This window comes from Triticum dicoccoides, chromosome 2B, assembly GCF_002162155.2.
Source record: "Triticum dicoccoides isolate Atlit2015 ecotype Zavitan chromosome 2B, WEW_v2.0, whole genome shotgun sequence".
NCBI classification, from domain to species: domain Eukaryota; kingdom Viridiplantae; phylum Streptophyta; class Magnoliopsida; order Poales; family Poaceae; genus Triticum; species Triticum dicoccoides.
This window is the reverse complement of record NC_041383.1, coordinates 246557438-246573497: the sequence shown is the minus strand read 5'-3', so window position 1 is coordinate 246573497 and position 16060 is coordinate 246557438.

Below are 16060 nucleotides of genomic sequence, written 5' to 3'. Positions count from 1 at the left end.
TCTTTATGTGATGTCATTACTTCCCATAAGACTGGCATATGATCTTTTCCATTATTTTCATTGCTAAGGTTGAAACATAAAAGTTAAGAAGCAGAAACTCAAACTAATCTTTATTATATACCTCTCTACTCGATTACATAGATAGATCACGAAAATAGCACTCAAAAGTAGATCATACTAAACTTTATTCAACTAAATCACGAAATAGCTAAGGATCGAACTCAAGCAAGACGGTAAAGATAATAAAAGTGATGGTGATATGATACCGGGGCACCTCCCCCAAGCTTGGCAAGAGCCAAGGGGAGTGCCCATACCCATGTGCTCAAGTTTCTTTCGTCGGTGATGATGGTGGTAATGAAGTGGTGGGCTTGTCCTCCGGCTTCCATGGCATAGGTTCCCCATCATAAAAGGATGAATGAGTCTCTGGAGTTCTGAAACCTGCAGCCAAACTCATACCTCGGAATCTTGCCTCATACTCAAAATTTTGGTTTTGAAGATCATAGATTTGGCCTTGGAGATAGTTGATTCATTTGTTGAGCTTGAAGACAATGTCCCCCATTGACTGGCCATCCACATTGTGATCATGGGTGAATTCCGTGATTATGGAGTGGTTGGCGCTGAGTGCACGTTCCACCATCCCTTAGCACTTGAAGATCTCCTGCTCCACCGCTTCGAGCCTGGCCTCCATGCTCCCTGTCTTCTTGAGCTCTTGAACGTCCCGGATGTGGAGCACTCCCTCACGCATCCCAATGGCTTGAGGGTGCTTTATCACCTCCGGTAGGTAGGGGTTGATGACCTTCTCATAGAACTTGTCCTTGGAGGAGCTTGCTGGAGCCATGACGATCTAGATTTGTCAGAAAAATAGCATGAAACTAGAACAGAGGATATTTCTGCAATACGGTGGTCAAAACGTCCATGAGTATATATATACAGAATTTATTTATTGAAAAACAAGTATTCCATAAGAAAACAGAGTCGGGAAGGCTCGTGAGGGGCCCACAAGCCACTAGGGCGCGCCCTGGTGCCTCATGGGCACCTGGGTGGCCCCATCCGGTGTTTCTTATTTTTTGTTAAAAGATTCTAATATTCCAAAACTGATAGAAAGTATTTTTATGGAATTTTTTGAGTCGGTTTACTTACCGTATCATGTCCTCTTCCTTTTTCAGGGTTCCGGAGTGTTCTGGAAGGTCTCTTTTATGTATTCCTCTGGTGTCATGGTTTGAATAATGTTAGTTTCAACATTAATAGGTGTACCTGAGATATTATGCTGAATTCTTTGCCCATTGACCACCTTCGGATTAGTGCCTTCAGCGTTATTGATCTTAGTGGTACCAGAACGATAAATTTCCTCGATGATATATGATCCTTCCCATTTAGAGAGAAGTTTTCATGCAAAAAAACTAAAACAGGAGTTGTACAATAGAACATGCTCACCCACTTTGAATTCCCGCTTTTGAATTCTTTTATCATGCCATCTTTTAATGTTTTCTTTAAATAATTTGGCATTTTCATAACCTTGGGTTCTCCATTCCTCTAGCGAGCTAATATCAAATAATCTCTTTTCACCGGTAAGTTTAAAATCATAGTTAAGTTCTTTGATTGACCAGTATGCTTTATGTTCTAACTCAAGAGGTAAATGGCATGCTTTTCCATAAACCATTTTATAAGGAGACATACCCATAGGATTTTTTTAACTAGTTCTGTAAGCCCATAATGCATCATCTCATTTCTTAGACCAATTATTTCTGGGTCTACTAATGGTCTTTTGCAAAATTAATTTTATTTCTCTATTGCTCAATTCAACTTGACCCCTGGATTGAGGGTGATAGGGAGATGCAATTCTATGGTTGACATCATATTTAGCAAGCAGTTTACGGAATGCACCATGAATAAAACGTGAACCACCATCAGTCATTAAATATCTAGAGACTCCAAACCTCGGGAAAATAACTTCTTTAGCATTTTAATAGAAGTGTTATGATCAGCACTACCAGTTGGAATATCTTCTACCCACTTAGTAACATAATCAACGACAACTAAAATATGTGTATACCCATTAGAGCATGGAAAATCTCTCATATAAACAAATCCCCAAACATCAAATGGTTCAACAACAAGTGAATAATTCATAGGCATTTCCTGACGTCTACCAATATTTCCAATTATTTGACATTCATCACAAGATAAGACAAACTTATGAGCATACTTGAAAAGACTAGGCCAATAAAAACCAGCTTGTAATACCTTGTGTGCAGTTTTGTCCCCCGCATGGTGTCCTTCGTAAGCCTCAGAATGACACTTCCGTAGGATTTGTTCCTGTTCATGCCCAGGTATACAACATCTAATAATATCATCCACTCCTTCTTTATAGAGATGTGAGTCATCCAAAAAGTAATGTCTTAAATCAAAGAAGATTTTTTTTCTTTTGTTGGTATGTAAAACTAGGTGGTATAAATTTAGCAACGATGTAATTGGCATAGTCTGCATACCAAGGAGTATTATAAGAAGCATTTATGGCAGCTAGTTGCTCATTAGGAAAACTATCATCAATAGGTAGTGGGTCATCAAGAATATTTTCCAGCCTAGACAAATTATCACATACGGGATTCTCAGCTCCCTTCCTATTAGTAATATGAAAGTCAATTTCTTGTAGCAATAGAACCCACCTAATGAGTCTAGGTTTAGCATCTTTCTTTTCCATGAGATATTTAATAGCAGCATGATTGGTGTGAACAATTACTTTAGAATCAACTATGTAAGATCTGAATTTATCACATGCAAACACAACTGCTAGAAATTCTTTCTCAGTAGTGACATAATTTCTTTGAGCACTGTTTAGGGTTTTACTAGTGTAATGGATAACATTTAGTTTCTTATCAACTCTTTGTCCTCAAATAGCACCAATAGCGTAATCACTAGCATCACACATAATTTCAAATGGCAATTTCAAATCAGTTGGTCGAACAATAGGTGCAGAAGTTAAGGCTTTCTTAAGTGTTTCAAAGGCTTCTACACAATCATCATCAAAAACAAATGGAACATCTTTTTGCAAGAGAATAGTAAGAGGCCTAGAAATTTTAGAGAAGTCTTTGATAAAACTCCTATAGAAACCAACATGGCCAAGGAAACTTCTTATACCTTTAATATCTATAGGACACGGCATTTTCTCAATTGCATTAAAATTAACTTTGTCTACTTCAATATCTCGTTCAGAAATTTTATGCCCCAAGACAATACCTTCATTCATCATAAAGTGGCACTTCTCCCAATTCAAGACAAGATTAGTTTGTTCACATCTCTATAAAACTCAATCAAGGTTGCTTAAGCAATCATCAAAAGAAGTTCTGTAAACGGAAAAATCATCCATGAAAACCTCAACAATCTTTTGACAGAAGTTAGAGAATATAGCAGTCATTCATCTTTAAAAGGTATCATGTGCATTGCATACACCAAAAGGCATACATCTATCAGCATAAGTTCCAAAAGGACAAGTAAAAGTGGTTTTCTCTTGATCAACTTGTGATACAAGTATTTGAGAGAAACCGGAATATCCATCAAGAAAGCAAAAGTGTGTGTGCTTAGATAGTCTTTCTAACATTTGATCAGTAAAAGGCAAGGGGTAATGATCTTTTCTAGTAGCTTTGTTTAATTTTCTAAAATTAGTTACCATCCTATAACTAGTTACAATTCTTTGTGGAATAAGCTCATTTTTATTATTAGGACGAACAGTAATGCCTCCTTTCTTAGGTACACAATGAATAGGACTTACCCATCTACTATCAGCTATGGTATAAATTATACCTGCTTCCATAAGCTTTAATATTTCAGTTCTTACCACCTCCTTCATCTTAGGATTTAATAATATTTGGTGATCAACAATTGGTTTGGCATCATGCTCCATATTAATCTTGTACTGACATATAGTGGGACTAATGCCCTTAAGGTCATCAAGAGTATATCCAATAGCGGCACGTTGCTTCCTTAGAATTTTAAGTAATCTCGTTTCTTCATGCTCTGTAAGGTTGCCAGAGAATTAGAGGGAGGAGATTAGAACCACACAGGGCTTCTAATTATGAGTATTAGAGGTGACTAGTATAAGCTCTAATTAGTCAACTAGGACCAACAAGAACTAGAACTAGATCAACTAGAGTCTCCATGACTTGTATATTAATTGGGCACCAAATCTCCACTATATATAGGTTAGAGGTGATAGGGAGGGCTGCCACCAAAGAGGGAAACCCGCCTTGGGGCGTCCAACCAAGGGGAGGAGGAGTCGGACTCCTCCCCAACTCCTATTCGGCCTCCTTCCTTAGGGAAGGGGCGCCTCTTCCCACTTGAGCCTTTGTGGCCCAAGTTGCCTTCCACCTCTTGGCCTTTTTAGGCACATTGATATTTAAATTAAATATCAAATGTTCTAGATACTTCTAGACCATTATATATATATATATATATATATATATATATATATATATGATTTAACATCACCGGAAACATTTTCCACCTATATATAATTAATCGGTAATCCCGATATTACTCGATAATCACCGAAACCCTTCCGGTGACCCCGAAACACTTCCGGACCTCTCAGAACTATTCTGGAACCCTTTGTTCATTAAACGATAGCGGAACCATGGACATCCAGATCGGTCCCTACGATTACAAAATGATTTGAGTGAACCTTTGGTTATCATGTGATGTTCCCTTTGCTTCGCGATACTTTACAAAACCTGGTCTACATCGGTATCCTCCTGAGTCATCACCATGCTCACTATACTATTGGTCCCGTTACCGGTTTTGTTCTTCTTTCTTGTTGACGTGTTCCAACATGCCCATGACGTAGTCACCTATGTCTGGCCAGACGATGATGGATTATGTCACACCGAGAGAGCCCTAAGAATATCTCTCCATCGTCGGAGGAGAAAATCCCACCCTTGAGCTATTCAGTCGCTTATCAAACTTTCCAGTGAGCCTAAAAGTTGTCATTATGATCACCTTGTTGCAGATGACGTTTGAGAAACCCCAAAGCCCACCGTCTAGTAGGAAGTGCCGAGACACTCTCATGGTCTAAGGAACTAAAACACATGCTAACACTCTGTGTTATAACAAATGATTTCAGACGATATAGTCACAAAGTATAACAGAGAAGTATTGGGTCGATTCAGTATGATCATTCTTCTAACTTCATACCCTCAATGTTGTTTTAGGACTATCATTACACTTAACGGTTTCCCAAGATCCGTAAAACATGATCACCAACAACACTTGAGGCAGTCTTAGAGGAGAGACCAGGAACCTATTGTTTACCGTTTATCATTTCGCACGTGCATATGAGTTTTCCACTGAATCACATATCCAGATCATATCAGTTATAGCATGAATTATAAACTCTTAACTATGAACAGGGAAATGTAATAATACAAATATTATTGCCTCTAGGGCATATTTCCAATAGAGATTTGTCATGTAATCGAGTCAATTTGTTAGGGCTTGACCCCTAGTATCCACTATGTTCTGAGATTGATGTTGTTATGACTTTGCTATACTTTATGCTTTTCATTAGGGCCCGAGTGCCATGATTTCGGATCTAAACCTATTATGTTTTCATGAATATATTTGAGTTCTTGATTCCATCTGCTACTTACATGCACTTGTTATTGTTTTGAACTGTAGACCCCAAGGTGACAATAATTGGGATCCTCTCTGGGATATTCACTATGTGTTAATACTTTGTTCATGCATTCAGTATTTGTTAATGCTTTGTTTCGGTTCTCTATTAAAAGGAGTCCTTAATTACCCTTAGATTTCCATAAGGACCCCACTGCCACGGGAAGGTAGGACAAAAGATGTTATGCAAGTTCTTATTATAAGCACGTACGAAATACATGTCTACATACGATTGATGAATTGGAGCTATTGTATATTGCTCTAAGTTGTGACTGTAACATGATGAATGTCATCCATAAATATCCATCGTTGATCCAATGCCTATGCTTTGCTCATATTGTCTTTGCTAAGTTACTATTATTACCGCTGCTACTGTTACAATCACTACGAAACTGTTACTGTTACCTTTTGGCTCCCCTTGTGTTGAATCAATAAATTTGTGTGAAATACTACCCTCGAAGACCGTTGTGATCCCCTATACTTGTGGGTTATCAGTGCTCGCCTAGTTTCTGCATGCGGCAGTGGTAATTCTGCGTTTGCGAGTGTTTGCTTGGCCTCACTCGATCTGGTTGCGCTGGGTAGGTTTCGGATCCTGGATGGTTGGTGGAAGACTTGGCTCCCGATGAAAATCCTGCATCGACTTTGTTGGTGCTGACGGTAACAACATATTCGCATGTCATCTTCTTCCTTGGGGGTACCACCGCGGAGCTCATTGCTATTCCTGCCTCATAGCTGAGGTCTCCGAATGAAAACCCAAAAACTGGCTCTGCTGGATCGGGTGAAGGTGATGTCCTTGATATCACTTCTTCCTTGGAGGCGTCATCTTGGAGACCTCAATGATGGATTCCGATTATGTGTGCACGGTTGATGGGGGAACTTGGGTTGTGGTGGTGCCGGCAGGTTTCATTTTCTTTCTTTTATTTTTGCACTAGCTTTTTTTGTTGTGCTTTCCTTCTTTGGAGGGTTCTTGTATTACCTCTTCTGATCAATGAATTTGACAGTTCTTCTGCCAATGTTAAAAAAAGAAACCAACATCGGCTCCTCTTCCACCAGTGCGTAGGTGGACGACTTTTGGTCAACAGTCAAAACCCAAAACAACGGTGTCCGATGCGGCAGCGCTGCCTGTCCCGCTCCTCCGACGGCTCCACCCAACGCTATTTTTTTAATAATACATTTTAATTAATTTTCAGAAATATTACGCCGATTTTTTTCAAAAATAATACATAGTCGGCCATTTGGTGGCCGACCGGATCCATTTGGCCAAGAGTAGGCCGATTAGTACCCTGTCATCTAACAATAGGCCGATTGGGCTCTGGCCACTCCTGTCGCTAGCTGTAGGCCGACTAAAACTAATTGACTTACAGTAGGCCGATTAAAACTAACTGGCTTCATGTAAGCTGATAGGTGCATGCCCCATTTTCTCAGGACTAAGTTTCTTGCTTCTAGGCACTAAGGTGGGTAAGCATTGTAATGTAGTCCCGTACTCTCGCGAGACTATGAGAGGAAACATATAACTTAAAAGGACATTCGAATTTGGACATATCTTGCCGAGAGTACGAGACTACACTATAATGCTTACGCACCTTAGTGCCCAGAAGCAGGAAACTTAGGTCTGAGAAAATAGTGCATGCACCTATCAGCTTACAGGAAGCCAATTAGAACTAATCAGCTTACATGAAGCCAATTAGTTCCAGTCGGCCTTATAAGTCAATTAGTTCCAGTCGGCCAGCAGTTAGCCAACGGGAGTGGGGCAGGAGCCCAATCGGCCTGTTGTTAGCCGATATAGGGTACTAATTGGCCTACTCTTGGTTGACTGGATTCAGTCGGCCACCAGATGGCTGATGATGTATTATTTTAGAAAAACAAAAATTCGGTGTAATATTTCTGAAAATTAATTTAAAAATGTATTATTTAACAAAAAATAGCCCACCCAGCGCGCATTGCGTAATTCGCGTGACACCGACGAAGCAACGTACGTCCCCGCCGCAACACCATGGTGCTGCCTGACTCATCGCACACGACGTGTATCCTCGTTACTCGTTAGGCTGTGCCGGGCTTGGTGACACCTACCACAAGGGACGCCATCCAGTTCCACCTTCCACGTTTTCTCGAATCCCCCATCGCCGACGTGCATCTGACTTTCCTGCCCTATCGGGACAAGACGAGTCCGGTAATGCTGGTTGCTGAACGGTCGAATCTTTTAGGTCATCTCCATGCATTCCCTGAAGTCCTTCTTTGCGAAGTCGCCGGCGAGTTCGTTGCCTCGCAGCAAAGCTTGCCGTGCTCTCAGTGTCCTCTGCGACATGATCAGTGATGTAGTACGTCATTTGTCAATCCCTCAACAAGAAAAAAAATGTACGTCATTTGTCAAAAAAATCATATCCGTACGTAGTACTGTCGCACGGATCAGAACAGATGATGCTGCTAAATCGCTATTTGTTTCACGTAAAAAAATCGCTCTTTGTTCCCCCATCGGGCGTTTGCTATAGGCTCCAGCCCAGTTGGCGAGCCGTGCGTCGGTGCATGCATGCACGCACACATGCACTGTTGCCATCCTGCTTTGTAGGGCAAGCGGCACGGGAGTACATCGAGCGACGAAAGGAAAAGGTGACGTTCTTTCATCTCTAGATGGAAAAACCTACCACCGCGAGACCAAATTACCAAAAGAGTAAAATGCACTACAGGTACTTGAACTTGCGCCGCGAGCTCGGTTTGGTCACTGTACTTAGAAATACGGTCACTACGGTAACTATGTACGATGGGACGTGATTGTACGGTCACTGTTCACAGTATTGAGCCGGTACGCCGCCGTTTTGACCAGTCCACGCTTGCCACGTAGGCGTGGGGGGGGGGGGGATTACTTATTTGAACAGCAAATTTAGGAGGGTTTATGTGTAAAAATGCAGTTAGCTCCTTCCCCTCGCAGTTCCCCTGTTATCCAAAATCCCTAGTTTTGTTCCCCTCGCAGCGCTCGTCGCCGCCGCCGCCCACCGCTCGCCATCGCCATCGCCCTGCGCTCGCCGCCGCCCACGCTCGCCGTCGCCATCGCCCACCGCTCGCCGCCGCCCATTGCCTTCGTCCTCGTCACCCGCCATGTCCAGCAGCAGTTCTGTCCGATCTGGACGCCGCGGGAGGATAGTGGTGGTGCCGCTCATCTCATGCCCTCGCTGCGGCTGCCAAGTGAGGTTCTACGTGTCCAACACGGAGGAGCATGACGGATGGGTGTTCTATAGATGTGTGACCGTAAGCATCCTTGACCTGATTGACATTGGTGCTTGTTGGTTTTGAGTTTTGAGTTTGAGTTTGTGCAAAAAATTTGATTTTTCTTGGTTTTGAGTTTGTAGCAAGGATGTGTTTTCTGGCATTGGGAGAGGGAATACGTGGCCTACCTTGTAGATCATCGTTATCTTGTTGGGCATGAAGCTGTTGATGCAACTGGAGCAACAAAAGATAGGAGGGAACAGCTTGAGAGAGAAACAGAAGGAAGAAGAAGGGTTGCAGAGAGAAATGCATGTCAGAGGATAAGTATGCAGATGCAAGAACAGCCTGGAGCTAGCATGAACATCACCAGGGCAGAAGCTTGTGCACTTCTTAATTTAGGTGTGCAGATGATGTTACTGTTGAAACTGCTGCTTGGTGGTGTATTGGTGCTTGTTGTGCTATGTGTCATGCTGATGTTGAAGAAATGAAACTGCTGCTGATGAAGAAATGAAGAAGTGTGGTAGCTTCAATTAGACCTAGTGGTACTAGTAGTTGATGAAGAAGTGTGGTAGCTTCAAGTAGACCTAGTGGTAGTTGATTAAGAAGTGAAATGTCAGTATGATGGCTGTAACAGTTGATGTATGAACCTGTTCCCTCTGATGTATGAACCTTTTGTATGATGGTTTGTCTCTGAAGTTCAATAAATAGTGGATGGAAAACTTCTATTGTATGAACTAAAATCACTTCCAATTTTAGTAGTATGTCACTATGATGTCAAGTAAACTGTTCCAAGTATGTCAGTATGAACAAAATGATCCAAGTAAAATGAACAAAATGATCCAAGTAAAATGAACAAAATGATCCAAGTAAGATGATCATGTAAACTGCATATCAGTACATGTTCCTGAAGTACATGTTCCAAAAGATGGCCAAATGATCATTGGTTTTTAAGATGGCCAAAAGATAACAGGTTCTCAAAGATGGCCAAATGACTAGTTCCTGAAGTACATGTTCCAAAAGACATAACTTGACAGAAAGCAAAATGACTAGTTCCTGAAGATGCTATTTTACATAAGATGGCCAAAAGGACTAGTTGCCTAACATTTCTAGCACTAGTCCCTGAAGATGTCAAACATGCTTCCATTCTTCTCAAGCCCTGAGCTATGATGCTCCTCTTGAACTGTTCTGTTTCCCAGTTTTTTCTTTGCAGCAGCAGCTGCTTTATCTGCCAGCTTCTTTGCAGCTGCTGCTTGCCTGGCTTCTTCTTTTTTTGCATTAGCTGCTTGTCTCTCTGCAAGCTTCTTAGCAGCAGCAGCCTGTTTCTGGGCTAACTTCTCAGCAGCTAGTTTCTCCTTTTGCTTTGCAGCAATTTGCCTATGTGTCTCTTGGATAATTTGCCTTGTCACTGCAGCTGCCTGCTTTAGGATGGCCTGAGCTTCTCTTCTCTGAGCAGCTGCCTCCTTCTTCCTTTCTACTTCTTGTGCTTTCTTTTCTGCTAGCACATGCCTCTTCCTAGCAGCTTCTTCTGCTTTCTTCATTTTTGCTTCCCTTCTAGCTGCTAGAACAGCTTGCTTCTTGTCCTCCAGCTCCTTCTCTCTTTGTGTCTTCATGGCTAGTAGCTTCCTAGCAAGATCACCATGAGTGAATGTGCTGCTGCTTGGCTGGGAGTGGTTGAGCATAGACTGTGCATTGACTAAGAATGCAGACTCTGGTACTGATGTTTGTTGTATGATTCTTGGCAAAGGCCTCTGCACATGTAGTGAAAAAAGTTTTAGTATTATGATTCTTGGCAAAGGCCTCTGCACATGTCAAGAATAGAGTAGTACCTGCTCAAGAATAGAGTCTATCATAAGATCATCCACCGGTGGGGCTCTCTGTGTTGATGCTTCCTCATGGTTCTAATCAGTGTGGAAGGGAAGTGATCAGTACATTTGATATTAGAACAAGAATAGAGTCTATCATTAGCAAAACAAGAGATAAAATTCATACTATACCTGGGTTCTCACTGGTCCCTCTTCTTGCACATTAGTATTTGCATGTTGAACATTCTCTTGTGCTGCTTCTGCTTCAACTTGTCTATTTGGAGGTGGTAGGCCAGCCTTAAGATATTTACAACCCTTTCTGTTGTGGTCTGGGTCACCACAGTAGGAGCTACAAGACTTGGTGTGTATGTCCACAATGTAGTCTGTTCCTCTATCACCTACTTGAAATACTCCATCTCCTGACTCATATACATAACAAGTGTTTGCTAGATCTTTGAGCTTCTCAACCATCTTCTTTATCTTAGGGCATGTAACTCCTTGCATCTTCTCACCCTCAAGTTGTTTGGTGTAATGCCTACTAGTCCACTGTTGTTTGATCCTCTCAAACATTGATAGGATTGGCAATTCTCTGGCTTCTAGGATATACCTGCAAGCAGGACACATGGTAAGGAAATCATTAGTATGTCAAACTAGGCAGGGGATCATTAGTATCTCAAGCACAAACTAGGAAGGAAATCATTAGTATCTTACTTGTTGAAGACCTCACATAGGTTATTCAGCAAAATATCACACTTTGGTATGTCACTCTGGAATGCCCTGACCCAAGTCTATGGTTCTAATTCTTTCAACCACTTGTATGCATCCTCATTGAGTTCCTTCATCTCATTCATGTACTGCTCATACTTGATTGTTGTTGTGCTTCTTGCAATCTTCCACAGCTGGTTCTTCAGTGCTCACCTTTGTACAGCTGCTGGAAATTCTTCCACATATGCCTGACACAGAACCTATGTTCTGATTCTGGAAACACATCATTCACAGCATTGATAAGCCCCTTTTGTTTATCAGACATAATGGTCCATGATGAGGTGTTGATGATACCAAGGTCCATCTTAAGCCTCTCAAGAAACCAAACCCAGTTTGGCATGTCTTCCACTTCCACAACAGCAATGGCAATTGGGAAAATACAATTATTAGGATCTATGCCAACTGCAACAAGTAACTGACCCCTATATCTAGTTTTTATATGACACACATCTATGAAAATCACAGGCCTGCATCCTTGAAGGAAACCTCTTTTACAGGCATCCAGACACATGTATGCTTTGTTGAACCTAGCTTTATCATCAAGTGCTAGGAAGAATGAACTACCTGGGTTGCTTCTCCTTGTCTCATTTTCATAGTCCCACATCAACTTGTATTGTCCTTCTTCATCACCATGAATTATCTTCATGGCCAGCCTCCTTGCCCTTTGTAGCTTAGTCCTAGTTGGTGTCATATGCCATTCTTTTTGTACAACTCTTGAGAAGTTCCTCAAGTTCATGTCTTGATCTGCCCTGAAACTCTCAAGGTATTTCCTTGCAAGAAATGGTGCAGTAAATGCTTTGATCTTCCATTTCTTGCAACATGTATGCTCTTCCACATACTTCTTCACCATGAAGCATTTAGTCCTGCTGTCATATGATGCCCATAAATACCAAGTGCAATCCTCATCACATACTGCCTTCACTCTCTTCTTGTCATTAACTGGCAACTTCACATCCACTCTGTTTTTGCAGCTATACTCCTTTATAGCTTTTCCTAGCAATTACATTCTCAAATACTTGACCCACATGGAACTTTGGACACTGCAGGTCCTCCTTTTTGAAAGCTCTAAACTTGGTCTGAGTTTCATCATCTGAATCTGGTGCCCACAAGTCCTCACCTTCTGATTCATAATCAGACATGGCTTCATCTTTTGCTTCAGAACCTGGTTTCACATGTCCCCCTTGCACCTTATCCTTTGACTGCACTGGCTCATCTTCATCCACATTGTCTGCATAAAGATCATCATCCCCATCACTGATCTCAAAATCACTATCAAACATGCCAGCTGGATCAAAATCACTGTCATCTGAGTCACTTTCTGATGCTGACAATACCTCTTTCCTCCCCCTCTTGGCTCTTCTATCTCTGTCTTCCTCCCTCTCCACTCCATTATTCTCTGCATCTGCTCCACTAGCATCCACATGTACTATGTCTGACTCATGCTGTTGTGGCTCAATAGTACTCTCTTCCTGCACATGATCCAGATTGTCTGACTGAATGTTCTCTGTCCTCCTTGCAAAGATAAATGGATTTCCATCATCAACTTCAACTTTTGGATTGTTTGGATAAACAATTTGAATTGGAATAGCATCTTCTCCTTCTCTATGTGATGGACTACTGCTAGATGCAAGATTGGTACTACTCTTTTCTTTGGAAGGGCTGAACACTGGTGGCAGATGAGCTCTTGGATTATGGACTACATCATCAACATCCTTGTGAGAATGCAAACTGTCATCATGGTCCAGATAAATATCAAAGAAATGATGGCCTATTGACAAGAATACCATCATTTGATCAGTATCTGCATCACTCCTAATATGTCTCAAAGAATTTCTGGTGATGTCAAGGATGGGAACGCGGTAGTATGCTTTTATCCTTCCAGCCATCTCCCATCCTATCTCCTCTACCATATGCTCCACCATAATTGGAGACCATGTTAACCTATCAACTTGATCATACCACACTTCATGTCCATTGACATAACTTCTATTGCTTCCTTGACCCATGAAAAAACCCATGATGAAATAGCACTGAAAATTTGTCACTGCGTGCTCCTGTTACAAAAAAAGCACACAAATTGAGTACAGCCACCAATAATTGTAACAAACTTGACAAAAAATGAACCTTTTATGTCAACCTTAAACCCTACAACAAACCCCCAATTGTTCCTCCAAAACCCTAGCACACATTCTGAACCCTACTACAGGAGCGTGTACACAATTTAGGACAAAGTATGTACATGGCAAACCGTGGCATCAAACCTATATTCCACTTTTCATGTCGAATCAAACCTATATTCCACTTTTCAAACCGTGGCAAAAACCCTACCTGAAACCCCCAAATCGATTAACAAAACCCTAGGTTTTCTTCCAATGCGGGCAACTTCAAGAGAAAACTTAGGCAAACTGAATCTAATCTGTACATAACTCGATTTGATTTCAAATAGACCAGAATTTTGGACTTACTGTAATCGGGGGCAGGGGCTCCATTGGGGCGACGAATTGCAGCCATGGCGGCGCCGCCTTGCCTTCACCACGGTCGCGAGACCCTCCTCCACGGCCGATCCTTCCGACCCGACACCGAAAATCGCCGCCGACCTCAATGCCGGCGATCAACTGTTCCTTCCTCGGCCGCGACAGGGGAGGGGAAGCAGAGAGACAGAGGAGGCAGAGAGACAGGGAAATGGAGAGGTGGGAGGGCGAGCAGAGATGGAAACGAAGAGGGAAGGTTTTTTTTTTTGTAAATTGGTCACCGCTTCGCTTCTGCAAACGACACGTGGCACGGGGTCTGGTCAACAGGCGGTCAGACGGCGGCGTACCGGCTCAATACGGTGAACAGTGACCGTACAATCACGTCCCATCGTACATAGTTACCGTAGTGACCGTATTTCTAAGTACAGTGACCAAACCGAGCTCGCGGCGCAAGTTCAAGTACCTGTAGTGCATTTTACTCTTACCAAAATGTCTGCATGAAGATAGGATTTGGCGCCTATAAGTGCACGGTGGATTTATTATGGATAACATTAACAACTAACCAGCCATGATGTGAACGGCGTGCGACGAAACGCGTGGTCGGTGGCTCCGAATCAGATCCTGTCACGTGTAACTCAGTCCCAGACATGTGGTCAAAACTAACATCACGTCGCACCAAATCCAAACTTATACTAGCAGAACTCAACGATGGTGGTTAAGATGCGGTTAATGATTCTGTGGTGTACTTTCCACATCGGCGGGAGGAAAAAGAGAAGGCTATCCACAAAATTATCCACAGCAAGTCGGTCAGACAGTCAGCAGCAGCCACCTTTCCAGCACAAAATTAAGTCGTCACGCACTCGCGGCTGCTCGCAATTAATTTACGCTAATCCGGAGACGCCTTTCTCTCCCCGCTTTCTCATTGAGAACGCGTGACACCGGCCATCTAGAGTACGAGCGCGAGCACTAGTATGACCTTGCCTTTTGGGCGTAATTGCCCGGGCTTTTTTTAGACTTTCCGGATCCGAACACGTGACGAAATCGGGGGGCCCGACCCGGATCGTATCAAATCGGCGTCAGCCTTCCATTCATCAGGATAAGACAATGCAAATGCATGCCCCTTTTGGCGGAAAAGGAGGTCTCGCACAGTGGTGCATGGGGAGCTGCTAGCTGCTTGCGTTGCATGGCGGTGGTGGGTGGATGGATCTCCATCTCGAGTTGGTGCGTGCGTAGCTCTGCTTTTAATAATTTCTCACACGCTCTTCTTGTTCTTCCTGCTCCCGATCCTGTGGTGGATCGATGCTGTGTTTTGGTGCCCGTCAGTGTGGATAAGAGGCAGCATTGCAAAGGGAGTGGGCGTGGAGATGTCATGTCATGTCTACTTGTCTAGTACGTACTCCAAAGTCCAAAGATCACGAGCGAGGCTGTTTATCCGTTTTCATCGGGGGCGCATACACGTATCACCATCCATTGTTTAGAGTCTACTCAAAGATCCAGCGTGATCAGCTTCCATTCCTTCTCGGTGTCGCGAAATTGACCGTATGTCTAGAAGAAAGCCGTGTTTCCGGCATGCAGCTACTCGCGAAAATGCAGTTGAGGAAATGGATGAGGCAGAATGGCCTAAAAGTTGACGCACGGGTCGGCATGCGGCCGGAGCGCTACCAGAAGAGACACTGACGGGCCATCTTCGAAGCAGCGTCGCATCAAAAGATCTCGTCGTCACAATGGATGGATGGTCCCATAACTTACACGTCCATCCATCTACGAATGTACCACAAAACCCTTGGATTCCATTTGACGTGTAACCGTCTTAGGGCATCTTCAAGGACGTCTCATCAACACGTTTGTAAATGTGCGCGGACAATCCCGAACATGTCCACGAACATCCAGTCGTCCGTATATCATTAAATCCTATCGTACAAAAGATGGCCCTTTCATTTTTCTTCTATATTGAATAAATATTTCAATGCACCAAGAATCTAAAGATAAATATTCTAATGCAACAATATTTCAGATATAAATTCAGTTTATTATCACACATGCTCTAGTTGTCCATATGAACTGCCCACAAAGTGCTCCATATGAGGAGGGTAGGCTTGCGGAAAAACATGGCCTTCAGGTGGGGTTTTGGGCGAGAAATGGGCGTCGAAGTCTGAC